This window comes from Setaria italica, chromosome I (assembly GCF_000263155.2).
Source record: "Setaria italica strain Yugu1 chromosome I, Setaria_italica_v2.0, whole genome shotgun sequence".
NCBI classification, from domain to species: Eukaryota; Viridiplantae; Streptophyta; class Magnoliopsida; order Poales; family Poaceae; genus Setaria; species Setaria italica.
Genome location: NC_028450.1, coordinates 2,770,146 through 2,782,641, shown reverse-complemented (window position 1 = coordinate 2,782,641; position 12,496 = coordinate 2,770,146). Strand labels below are relative to the sequence as shown.

At 43.8% G+C, this 12,496-nt stretch overlaps 1 long non-coding RNA gene across 1 annotated transcript; it reads left to right on the top strand.

Moving 5' to 3' along the window:
- The first annotated feature begins 6,103 nt into the window (after nucleotides 1–6,103).
- Nucleotides 6,104–7,826, top strand: LOC111256407. Its single transcript, XR_002676462.1, has 2 exons — nucleotides 6,104–6,188; nucleotides 6,303–7,826. It is a non-coding gene; the product is annotated as an uncharacterized LOC111256407 (long non-coding RNA).
- The last annotated feature ends 4,670 nt before the right edge of the window (nucleotides 7,827–12,496 follow it).

The window sequence follows — 12,496 nt, the reverse complement described above, 5'->3', positions numbered from 1 at the left end:
TTTCAACCGCCGCTAAAAATATTTTTTGTAGTAGTGAAATGCCATATAGATTTCATTAGAAGACACAAGTTTTTTTCTTTGTGACACAGTGAGATATTTCATACCTTGATGCACAATACCTTTAATTTCATAATTTGGTACAAGGGTTACCTTACGCAATCCTCATGGATGACCGGAATATTGGTTTATATAATAAGAAAAAAATAGCATGATACACGATGGCTGGAGGACCAGCAAAGAAGCAAGGTCAATCTTCGATGGTCTAGGCTTTCAGAGATGAGACAAAGTCGTGACTCACGCTCTTTAACGTCTTTGTGCGTCTCTGCAAGCTAGCCAAGAGCACCAGTGGTACATATCCAGAGTATGCATGGGTATCCAAGAATAGAAAGAAGTTGGCGCTACGTCGACACGTTACAAAATGCACATTAAAATAATATCAAATGAACACATTATGAAACCACATTTTATAATCTATTTAACATAACTAACCTCGTGTTCTAGCTGTGTATATTTTGTTATAAATATAGTTAAATCTATATAGAATGATATATCCTTTAACAATTTTTGTTTGCAAAACTCAATATAAGCAAAAGAGTTTTCTTACAATGGTCGTAAGGTACCAGTGTGTACTTTCTAAATACGTTTTCTTGAAATTTTACTAGCCATTGATCTTAGGAAGGTAATTAAAAAATCAACTTAAATTGGGTGATGGTCCCACTATTATTTTTAGTACTTGGTTCCACCAGTTTGGAATATGTTTGTACTTTTCTCTAGATATACCTCCTTTCTTCCACCGTACGATTTCTCTAGGTACTTGGTTCCACACGGCTTTTGTTCCAACCATTATTAAATCCTAAACGGATAAGTCATTTTTATTGATTTTGTGGAAACATTTCTAGAGGCAGTTAGCATATGGAACTGTGTATGTGGAAATGCCATGCCCACAGGAGATTTTGAAGTGGGCTGGATCTAGTAATCGCTGAATACACAGGCTGTTCACTTTATTTATCTTCTCTGATTTCCTTTTCTCTGTCACTTTCTCTCTTTTTTCCATCTCTCTTATTCATAAGTGGTGTTCTGGTTGAGTTTGTAGCCGACCACGGTGCTGCCTATACAGAAATTATTAAACCAGTAGGAGTCACATTTTGGTTAGCACAAGGAGGTGAAATGCTCGCGAGAATGCCGAGAAAGGTTTGCGATTTCGTTGCGTTCTAGTACGAGTTTGACTTTTTACCACATGTTGTTGCCGGATTCAAAGAAGAGCTGATAGCGGACTCAGGATCAAGAAACGGACGGATTGCCTCTGACCAGAAGCATTAAAGAATAGTCTGACAAGTATATATACTAATCGATAGAACAATATATTTCTAATAAAACCAAATGTATAGGAGGAAAAGAAAGTATTGATTACTCCCTTTTGCCGTGATCCAAAGTGGAGAGGAAGAACAAGAGAAGAGAGAAGAGAAGACAAATTAGGGTACGCCACCGTCTGTCATCTCCTTTCCTCTCCAAAAATTGGTTGGGCTTCCTTTCCTCTCCCAGTTTCTCCCCAATTAGTTGCCTTTCCTCACTGTTCATGGTGGTGCCGCTATGTAGGTTGCAATTTAGGTGCAATCGACAGGGCTGCCGTGACGTTCGTCGCTAGGAAGAGGAAAACGACTGGGAATCATCGTCGGGATCGCTGCCGTCGCCGTTGTGTGGCGGAACCGCTCAAATTAACCTGACTAAAATGCATTGAAGTCGCCTGACACGCGATTATGCCCTTTAAGCAAGTCAACTTGGTCGACCGTCGGATTTCCTCCGATAAACCACATAACAGGATCGAGAAGCATCGCTCACGCGAAGGTGAGTAGCATAGAGATTACAACATTCCATCATGACAACATAGTAATAATTTATTACATCAGACTTTTTGGGAAATTCAAACCAAAATTTTGCATGGTTCGAAGTCAAAGGAAAACTAGCGGAAGCTTAAACGTCGATACAGGACATCATGACGGAGCCGATCATGACATCAAAAACTCCTTCCTTCGCCATCCGAGGAAGGATCCCACTCGACGGTCCAGCCTGGAGGAAGCTGGGTCGGCCAAGTGGTACCAACACCCAAGCTATTGGCAAAACCTGAAAAAGATTAGCCACAACAAGGCTGAGCAACTAGTACTCAGCAAGACTGACCCGTCGGAAAGACACGACCGAGACCTAGACATGCAAGGCTTTCTGGCTCTGGGGTTTTCTTGCCAAAAGCATCTAAAGTCAGTCCTTACTTTCAACATTTTAGCTCATGTTCTATGTTCTTTATCCATTCTAGATTAGCAACTTATACTGAACAAACATGGTTTCCAGGCAATTACTTAACAAACATCAAGATTAAAATCATCATCATGTTCCATCTTTACTTAGTGCAGAATACCGATCAAGTAGTCCCAAACTGTGAGAGCCAGACGAATCGATTCGAATTTATTAACCATGCATGGCAAACCTAATCTCACGACATCCGCGCACCACGAAGGGTCGCTTCATTTGTCAGCCGTCCCCATCGATCCCTTAGGCACGTGTCAGGGCCAACTTCCTTTGGCATGCAATGCTCCACAGTCTCGGCCTATTGCTGCACTGTGACCGCACTTGCACCCACATGATGCACCATGGGAACGACGTTCCAAGGACAGCCGGAAGGTATGCCACGCCCCAGTTCAATCAGGTACTAGGCTTTCCCATCCCATACTAGGTCTGAGATTAGTACTTTCAATCACTTGATCACGAACACCGATACGTTTCGACCTTAGTTCATTTTCATTTAGACAGACGGGGCAATCCACCAAGCATTGAACACTAGCCTGACCCCGTCCGTCATCCTTATAGTTGCGACAACTCTGAAACATTCAACTCCTATAACTCGCGAGTGACAGGAGATCACTCGACTTTTACCGAAACCTATTAAGCAATGCAACTACTCGGCCTTAGCAACTAGTATTCAAAAACAAGGTACTAAGTTATGCATCTAAGGTTCCATTACAACTCCTCGAAACGTAAATGCGCAATCAAGTAATCAATAAGTGGCATGAAAGCAAAACAGGGAGTTCAGGCACCGGGGCTTGCCTTCAGAAAAAGCTTACGGGTCCTCGGGGTCTTGCGCTGGTTCGGGCTCTCCTTCGAAGGGGTGCAGTTCCTTAGCGGGGTCTTCTTCCGGTGCTGGATGAAGCTCGTACGTTCCGTCGGCGAGATTCAACTCTACACGGAAATGCAATGCAGGGGTTAAACAATTTAGATGGTTATTCCAACACACTCATGTTTTAACATGGACACTTGTAGCAAAGCTACAGAGAAGGTGGGGGAGTTCAACTTCTGTTGGTGGAGAGCAGGATGAGAGGGTCGGATTGGGGAAAACTTAGGGTCTGACCCTCAGGTTTAAGATAAACCATACCAAGGTCCTCAGACTCAACACAGAGGAATCCCCGAAAACATTTCACCGATACCCTCGGGTCAAAGAAAAAGTTACAACCGAGCCCTCGGGCGAGGCGGAGAAAGGGTCGGCGAACTTGGCAGGGTCGGGCGAGGCCAATAGGAAAAGGTCGGGCGAGACGAAAAGAAAAGAGGTCGGGCGAACCGAAACAAAGGAGTCGGACGAACCGAAACAAAAGGTTAAGCAGCTTACCTCCAGGTCGACCGGTGAAGCCTTGGGGTCGAAAAGGAGTAGGCTGGGGCGGAAGGTTGTACGCACAAAGGCTTGGGCGGCGGCGAGACTTCGACGGTGGTCCGGCGGCGGCGGTGCTTCTGGTGGACACAAGCAAGCTCTAGTACCGCGCGGAGGAGCGGGCGGCTGGTGTGTTGGAAGAAGCGGCTTGAGGGTGGCGGCGAAGTCGCCGGAGTGTGGGGGTGGCGCAAGGGGGTGAGTTCCACGGAAGCTTAGCGGTGGCTCAGAGGAGAAAGCGGCGGCGCAGGTGCGGGCGGTGGCAAGGGGTGGCATTGCCGGTGAGGGGATTCCGTTTTATAGGGCCGGGGTGGCGCGGAGGGTCGAGGCGGGGCTCCGGTGGGGAAAGGATAAGGCCGGGAGCGGCGAGTGCTCGGGCGAGGCGGCCATTGGCCGACGACGCCATTGGGCAGAGGAGGCGGAGCTCCAGGTGGTCTTCGGCGGTGATTGGCCTTGGGCGGCGCGCGTCTGGGGCTTCCGGTCTGTCGGGCGGGTGAGGCGAAAAGGCTACCGTGGGGGTTGGGCGAGCGGGCGGAGACACGGGACGTCGGGGGCATCTCAGGTTTCTCGGTGAACGGGCGAAACAGGGTTGGCGGAGCAGAGCCGTGGCAAGCGGAAGGCGACCTGCGCGCGGCCGGCGATTGGCTTGCCCTGCTCTCGCTCCGTCCTGTCGCGGGCGCGGGTTGGGTGCCGTGGCTCTCGTCCTGTCGCTATCGCGCTGGTGATAGGGCGCCGGCGAGCTGCAAAAATTATTTGTTTGCAAAAATTATCTAAGCAAAAGAGTTTTCTTACAATGGTCGTAAGGTACCAGTGTGTACTTTCTAAATACGTTTTCTTGAAATTTTACTAGCCATTGATCTTAGGAAGGTAATTAAAAAATCAACTTAAATTGGGTGATGGTCCCACTATTATTTTTAGTACTTGGTTCCACCAGTTTGGAATATGTTTGTACTTTTCTCTAGATATACCTCCTTTCTTCCACCGTACGATTTCTCTAGGTACTTGGTTCCACACGGCTTTTGTTCCAACCATTATTAAATCCTAAACGGATAAGTCATTTTTATTGATTTTGTGGAAACATTTCTAGAGGCAGTTAGCATATGGAACTGTGTATGTGGAAATGCCATGCCCACAGGAGATTTTGAAGTGGGCTGGATCTAGTAATCGCTGAATACACAGGCTGTTCACTTTATTTATCTTCTCTGATTTCCTTTTCTCTGTCACTTTCTCTCTTTTTTCCATCTCTCTTATTCATAAGTGGTGTTCTGGTTGAGTTTGTAGCCGACCACGGTGCTGCCTATACAGAAATTATTAAACCAGTAGGAGTCACATTTTGGTTAGCACAAGGAGGTGAAATGCTCGCGAGAATGCCGAGAAAGGTTTGCGATTTCGTTGCGTTCTAGTACGAGTTTGACTTTTTACCACATGTTGTTGCCGGATTCAAAGAAGAGCTGATAGCGGACTCAGGATCAAGAAACGGACGGATTGCCTCTGACCAGAAGCATTAAAGAATAGTCTGACAAGTATATATACTAATCGATAGAACAATATATTTCTAATAAAACCAAATGTATAGGAGGAAAAGAAAGTATTGGTTACTCGTAAATTTATTATAATCTATTAACATAGCGTTAGACATATCCTTTTGTCAAACTTCTATAAAATTTCTCAACATATAATTTAAGTTGTAACAGTATTGTGCGGCCAAGCTGGTGTGCAAGCATTAGGGAAGTGCTTCATGTTCTTGATTCTCAAGCCCAAAGATATTTGTGAGCAAGATAAACACCGATTGTCATCCTATCAGAGTGTTTGTGTCAAGCAGGATTCTTATTTGAATAATAGCTACATTAATCTACAGCTCGATAGAGAAGATAACATATCCTTCAAATATCCAACTGGATACATAAAAGTTGTTAGCATGCATATCCTAAAAACAAAAGATGAAGATTCGTAGTGGAAATTATCCATGCAAATTACACCCCTAACTATTTCAATTACAAGTCCACATGTGACACAATTGACGAGGGGACGGTTTGAATTTTATAGCATTGTAACACCCAGAATGCGGCAAGGATAAAATACGCTTTGTACGTCGGAATACATAAAGTTGATGGCTAAAAGTTGACTTTTAGATCCGTCGCTCGGATGAACGAAAGGATGCCATATTTGCATAGAGCTCATCGAATCCATTCTATTTGATCACTGATATGTCTTGTCTGGAGTTCCAGTCATGAAGTCATGGACGGTTCAAGATTTCGCCATGGCCCCATAGCTACAGTACCCTTGCGGCTACAGTAGCCGATTCCTTTTTCTTCCTTCGTGTTTTCCCTTGCCGGCCCACCTCTCCTTTTCTAAGCCCTATACCCCTACGCCTCCTACCCCAGCGCCATCACTCCCTTTTGCTGTGATCCAAAGTGGAGAGGGAGAACAAGAGAAGAGAGAAGAGAAGGGAAATTAGGGTACGCCACCATCCATCATCTCCGCTCCTCTCCGAAAATTGGTTGGGCTTCCTTTCCTCTCCCAGTTTCCCCCCGATTAGTTGCCTTTCCTCGCTGTCTAGTTTCCCCCCAATTAGTTGCCTTTCCTCGCTGTTCATGGTGTTGCCGCTATGTAGGTTGCAATTTAGGTGCAATCGACGGGGCTGCCGTGACGTTCGTCGCTAGGAAGAGGAAAACGAGTGGGAATCATGGTCGGGATCGCCGCCGTTGCCGTTGCCCTTGCTGTTTTTAAGGGGAAACCCTAGGTGAGGCATGTCCCTGCTGCAACACATGTTTTCCCTAAGGTTTCAGATGTTCTAGCACGTGTGTGTAGCGGTACTCGACGCCGTTAATGGCTAGGGAGAATTTTTGCCCTCGTCGCAGTTTTCACCACATACATTGTTCCACTTGAGGCTTCACTTTTGATGATATGAATTTGAAGTATACGAAGTTCGTGCATTGCAATCTTGCATTTGCATTCTCATATTGTTTATGCATATGAAGAAACCGTAGGTGGATTGCTACGGTATGTACCGGTACAATAACGCACGTTGACATATAGCAATGTGGTTCCAGCCCTCACGTCCTTCCTTGGGGATGTGTGGGTAGAAGTGAAGTCATGCATTGCATTGCACCATTTTCATATTCATTATGAAGTATTGTTGTGAAGTATTTATTTATCTTACTACTCGAAGTGATGTGGTGCTTCTTTTATAACAATAATTCTTAAATTGTTGCTTAATATATTATGGTTTAAATGACTTGGTTGACGCAGTTTGCTTGCTGAGGTTTTCCATAAACCTCGTACGCTTTTTTCCCCTTCGCAGGTTCTTGAGTTTGGAGGGTGCCTAGTTGGATGGGAGTAACAGCACGTGTGCACACATCTCTTCATATATATATTTTGGACACATATGTTGTAATAAAAATTTTTGGTTGTGAAACCTTTGCTTAGCTTATAATCTGTTTTTATCCAGTTTGTTAGATGTTTATCTAGATGATTTAAGTTGCTTCCGTGTGCCCTGTTCTTTTATCTTTGCTGCTGTTTTGAGGTGTTACAAGCATGTTCCAACAATATATAAGTTGGTGTACCATATGGAAGAAACCCAGAAGGCCGTAGAGTAAATAACGACGTCAAAGTAAATAGGAGCAAATGGAACACATCACATGTACATCAATATTACATTATTATGGATACCAAATATGATATGCATGCATACAACTTCGATATAGAAACCATACACGTGATAACACAAACACACACTTGAACATTTTATTTTGCAGCTATATATAAGCTATGACACCCGACAACAATAACCCTGCCCTCAAGCATACGGCAATGATGACATATGCATGCATGCATGGGAGATGAGGGAAGAACACAATACATCATTATTGCAACATGATGGTGGCCTGAGAACTCAGGCATGGCATTACGGTCAACTTAGCCGTCCGTCTTCTTCTCGGCGCCCTGGTCCTTAGGAGGGCACTGGCAGTCGTTCTTTAGGACACAATCGACGAAACAGGTCTTAACATCCCCCTCACCCTGCAGGATGCACATGCCAGCACAGGCACAGTTCTTAGAGCAGATGCAGGTGTCGTCGCGTGGAACTTCTTTTGTCGTGTCCACGCACACCTCTTGTGCCGGCGTAGCAGAGGCTATCCCGACGAACAGGATGGCCATCATAATGCCAATGGCAACCATCTTGGTCTTAGCAGCAGAAGCCATTTCGATGCTTTGCTATTACTGTGAATGGAATATGTGCTTATCAAGCTGCGAGCTGCTGATGCTCGTGCAGCTACAAGCATGCTGTATTTATAGGGAGCGAATGCCCCATTCTTTCTCTTCTCTTCGGTCTCTAAGAAAGAAAAGGCCAAAAAACAGCTCATCATTTTTCTAGGCCTAGGAATAATACAAAATGAGCGACATGCACAATTTTTTTTCAGATAAACTGTGGGGGAGTTCCCCGGCCCACAGAGCCACAAGCACATTCCTTGTGCCTTTGCTTGTTGTGCAATGCATGCATGCACAATGTGAACTTAGGATGACTGAGGATGGTTAATGTTACAGGTATGAACCTTTGAAGAATAGAACTGCTAGTTTGAGTCAGGAGAGGGATTTACAAAGTGAAGAGATTTTCACTTATGCTTTTTACTGAGGATGGGGTGTAGCAGCAATTGCTTGCCAAAAATACTTACGCGTCAAAGCACTATCTCAAGCGGGTTACTGAAAAAAACCCTTCTCTGGTCTAATGATGGCCAAGTGTCATCTGCCAATGCTTTAGTTCATTCAAATTAAAATCGGAGACGATGGCTTGGAGATTAGGTTTCAAAAATAATGTAAATGTCTGCGTGAATCATCTCTCTAGAGCAAATAGTAAAGCCTGATCATTGTATGAATCATCTCTCTTAGTTGAGGCTGCGAGTTGGATCCCTTCAAATTCTTCATTTTGAAGGGATCTAATAGGGGCTAAATAATTAAGCTGCATAAGGCAATTTGCTCTGAAACACTGCTATATTAATGATCAACTGGAACCATATCGCTAGCTGAATTCAAAGAAAACTTCCATAATTAATGGGTTTTTAATTATTTTGATGTTGTAACCAGAGTATCCATTTCGCCGGGCTTGTTCAATATCCTACGCACATATTATGTATCCATGCTGGTCATTGTGTTAGAGCCCCTGCGCGGCATGACCCATCGGTAAACTTGGGCTTTGAACTAGCATGGATAGGTTCACGTAGATGAGTTGTTCTACCGTAGTGTAGAACATTAGTATTTACATGTATGTTGGATGCCGGGAAAAAAGGTACAGGAATTCAAAGTGTTCTTTGGCTAGTTAAATCTTATTTACTTAACCCAGCTTCAATGTTTTCATATAATGTCTTTTAAGGAGTTTTTCTTCCTATCATAGATAGTGAGATATTCAAAACATTGATGCATAACATAGTCTTTATGTTAATATGCTGTACAAGGTTTAGCTCGTGTAGGATCCACAAAACGATTTTCACGCACGCACTCTGTGTCTTTAAGCATCCGTCATCCATGCATGCAGGGAATATTGGTTTGCAAAGAAAAAGGAGATAGCCTGATACAGGACGTCTGGTGGAACAGGTACCAGCAAGGTCCATCCCTGATGGTGAGGTCTTTCAAAGATGGACAAAGTCGTGATTCACGGCACTTGTTGTCAAGCTCGCGCGAAAGGTAGGAAAGAACAAACAGCATCTGATATATTTTACCAAAAATCGCCATATTTAAGGTTCTTGGTGTCTAGCTTTGTGCATCAACAGCGAGCAGCAATAAAGGTCGATCTAATTGCGAGGGCTTTCAAAGACGAGGCAAAGTCGTGATTCACGCACCTTAGTGTCATTGTGCGTCTGTGCAAGCTTGAAGAATAGGCAATTGCTTAACGACAGACATCACGAGGACTGGACCACCTGTAGTTTTGGAATAAAGTACACACTTATTTTTTCCAGATGGAAGAAGTAATCGTCAGAGCAATTTACTGAGAACCAACATTTCCTATTCACAAATAACAAGGGTATGGCTAAAATTTCAGCTGTGACCTGGTCCGTGTTATTTATGGACCAACTGAAACATGATATTTTGGCATAGCCAAATTACGGTACGACACGATAAATTTTGGGACGTGCTAGCACGACACAAACACAAGAGCCGTGCCATGCCAAGAACCTCAGCATGATGGGCAGCACAGCACAGACACGTATGGTATCTCAGCTGTGCTTGGACTAGGATGGCACAAAAATAGCCCATCAGCTAATCTACAGCTGGTCCTTTGAAAATCGTCCATGCCGCCTTCCATAAAGCTTGGCATAAACAATGTTCACATAAGAAAATCATAAAATCTACCTTTCATGATTAGAATCATACAAATAAATATTTATAAAATCTTAAATTTTGCAGCCTCCCCACCACGGGCAATCCTAACATCAACCTACAATGTCATATATCCATGTTCAATCCGTAGATGAGTTGTTCTACCGTAGTGTAGAACATTAGTATTTTACAGGTATGTTGGTTTGCACTAAAAAATAGGAGATGGCGTGATACACGAGTGCTGGCAGCCAAGCAGTCTTGCCAGCCTCTAGGACGGCGAGGGCTTTCCAAGAATATATCAAGTCATTACAATAGCCACAATCTATATATCCAAGTTCAATCCCTCTACTAATTTAGAAACTATATACGTGAGAAGACGAATGGTAGCATCATATATTCTGAGAGCCATGCCACCATGCCATGGGTCGTGCATGGGCCTAGGAAAAAACTTATTGTCATTCCGTGTCGTCATGGCCCAACGTGCCTAAAAGTCTAGAGTGGGAGCGGCACGAGGCACGAAAGGAGGGCTTATATGGCATGTTCCAGTTGTCGATGGTTTGGACTTTATATGGTATGTTCCAGTTATATGGCTAGCTATAGATAAGTTAGTGTATAATGGAAAAACCCTAGAAGCATCAAAAGTAAATAAGCAAATTGAAGACAGGAGATGTAGTACACCGATATTATATTATTATTGTGGTTGACAAATACATATACTGTGGTATGGATGCATAAATGTTAAATTAAAGCCATACAATTATAGCACACACACTTACACATTTATCTTGCAGCTATACATAATGCAGTCATAGTGACTGCAAATGTATATATGCTGCGACACCGACAACAAATAACCTTTACTATAAACTAAACATAATTTTCCCCAAATATTCAAAACCTTTTTATAAGTAAATCTTGCATTAATTACCATCATGTGTGTTGCATTTGGGTGCCCTTGGAACTCTTCGTGAACACTCTTTTCTCTCCAATCCTAGAAGTATTTTCTCGATAAACTTCTCTTTCCAGAAACCTTGGGAAGAATATTTGCATTTCATTCAAATATTAACTCCATCCAGACCCTATGCCGAATTCCATCTAAATATTATCTAAATCCAATATGCAAATCCTTGAGTCTATGCCAAACCCCTCTCATCATCAGATTATTTAAATCCCTAATATCCTAGGAATAATATTTATTTTCCTAAAATCCTAGAAGTGATATCCAATTTAATTTGAATATTAATTTCATCCAAACCTCTACGATGCCTCTATTCAAATCTAGCCATACTCAAATATCATTAAACCTCAAACTCTTCGAAAAAGCCCTAATTTCATGTCTAATCCTAGTCTGCAACTCAAATTTCATTTAAATTTGAAATCCATTTAAAATTTGGATTCAAACCTATTCTCAAAAAAATGAAAAACCAAACCAGAATGTCGAATGGGCCGCAACCTCCGTTTCGGCCACTCCCCATTTCGGCCCTGCTCACCTCCGCTACCTCCCATGCCCGAGTCAACCCAGCACGCACACACGGCCCGCTCGCACTGGCGCCCTCCGCCACAGCCCGCTAATGCGTGGCCTGCGCCCGCTCGCCAGTGTTGCCGCGCCCAGCGCCGCCCCGCCGGTGCGGCTCCCCTTGGCCACCTTCACCCCAAGCAAGGCAGCCCCATCCCCCCCCTCCTCCCTTATCCTTGCCGTACTTCCCCCCTCGCCCTCGCCATGCATCACCTCCGACCGCCCTATCCTTGTCGGCCGTCATGCATTCCCCCTCCGGGGCCAACAACTTCGTAAAAGGGCTTTCTTTCTTTTCCTTTCCCAAAACTCACATCACCTTACATAAAATGAGTCTCTTGATAAAACCAAACCTCCTCTTCCTTTCCTTGATCATATATGCATTTTATATAATTTTAATGCTAGGATTACAAACCATAAGTATACTCAGCCTTGCTTCTGTCGAATAGGTTAGAAGTTCCAGATTCATTCTGGCTGTGGAGTGGGCAACTGCACCACCCCGCTATGCAAATTGAAAAACTATTTTTCCATAACTTTATGCGTCTTTTATTGTTTTGCTGCTAATCTGTGATGAGGGCTGTATCAGCTACCGATCCGGGGACTGATATAGGTAATCAGCGGGATTTCCGAAGGGAAGTCCCCACAGGGATGGTATTAGAGCAATAAATGAATTAATAGAACCATATAGGTCAAACAACAAGCAGTAGGAAACTCAAAACCTTCTATTCTACTCATATTTTTTTGAAATTTTTTGAATACTCCTGTCACTCCGTGGAATCCACCGTATATCATGCTCAACTCCCATCACTATATGCTGGTAGGTATTGATCATGATAATGAAGTTTGAATGATGTTCCATAGGTAAAGTTGGACTTTGGTTGGTGTATTCGAGCCCCGGGCCCTACGCGGCTGCCGGTTGACCCAGATGACCCATAGGTAACATTGGACTTTGGACTGCATGGATATTATTGGATGACATAGTC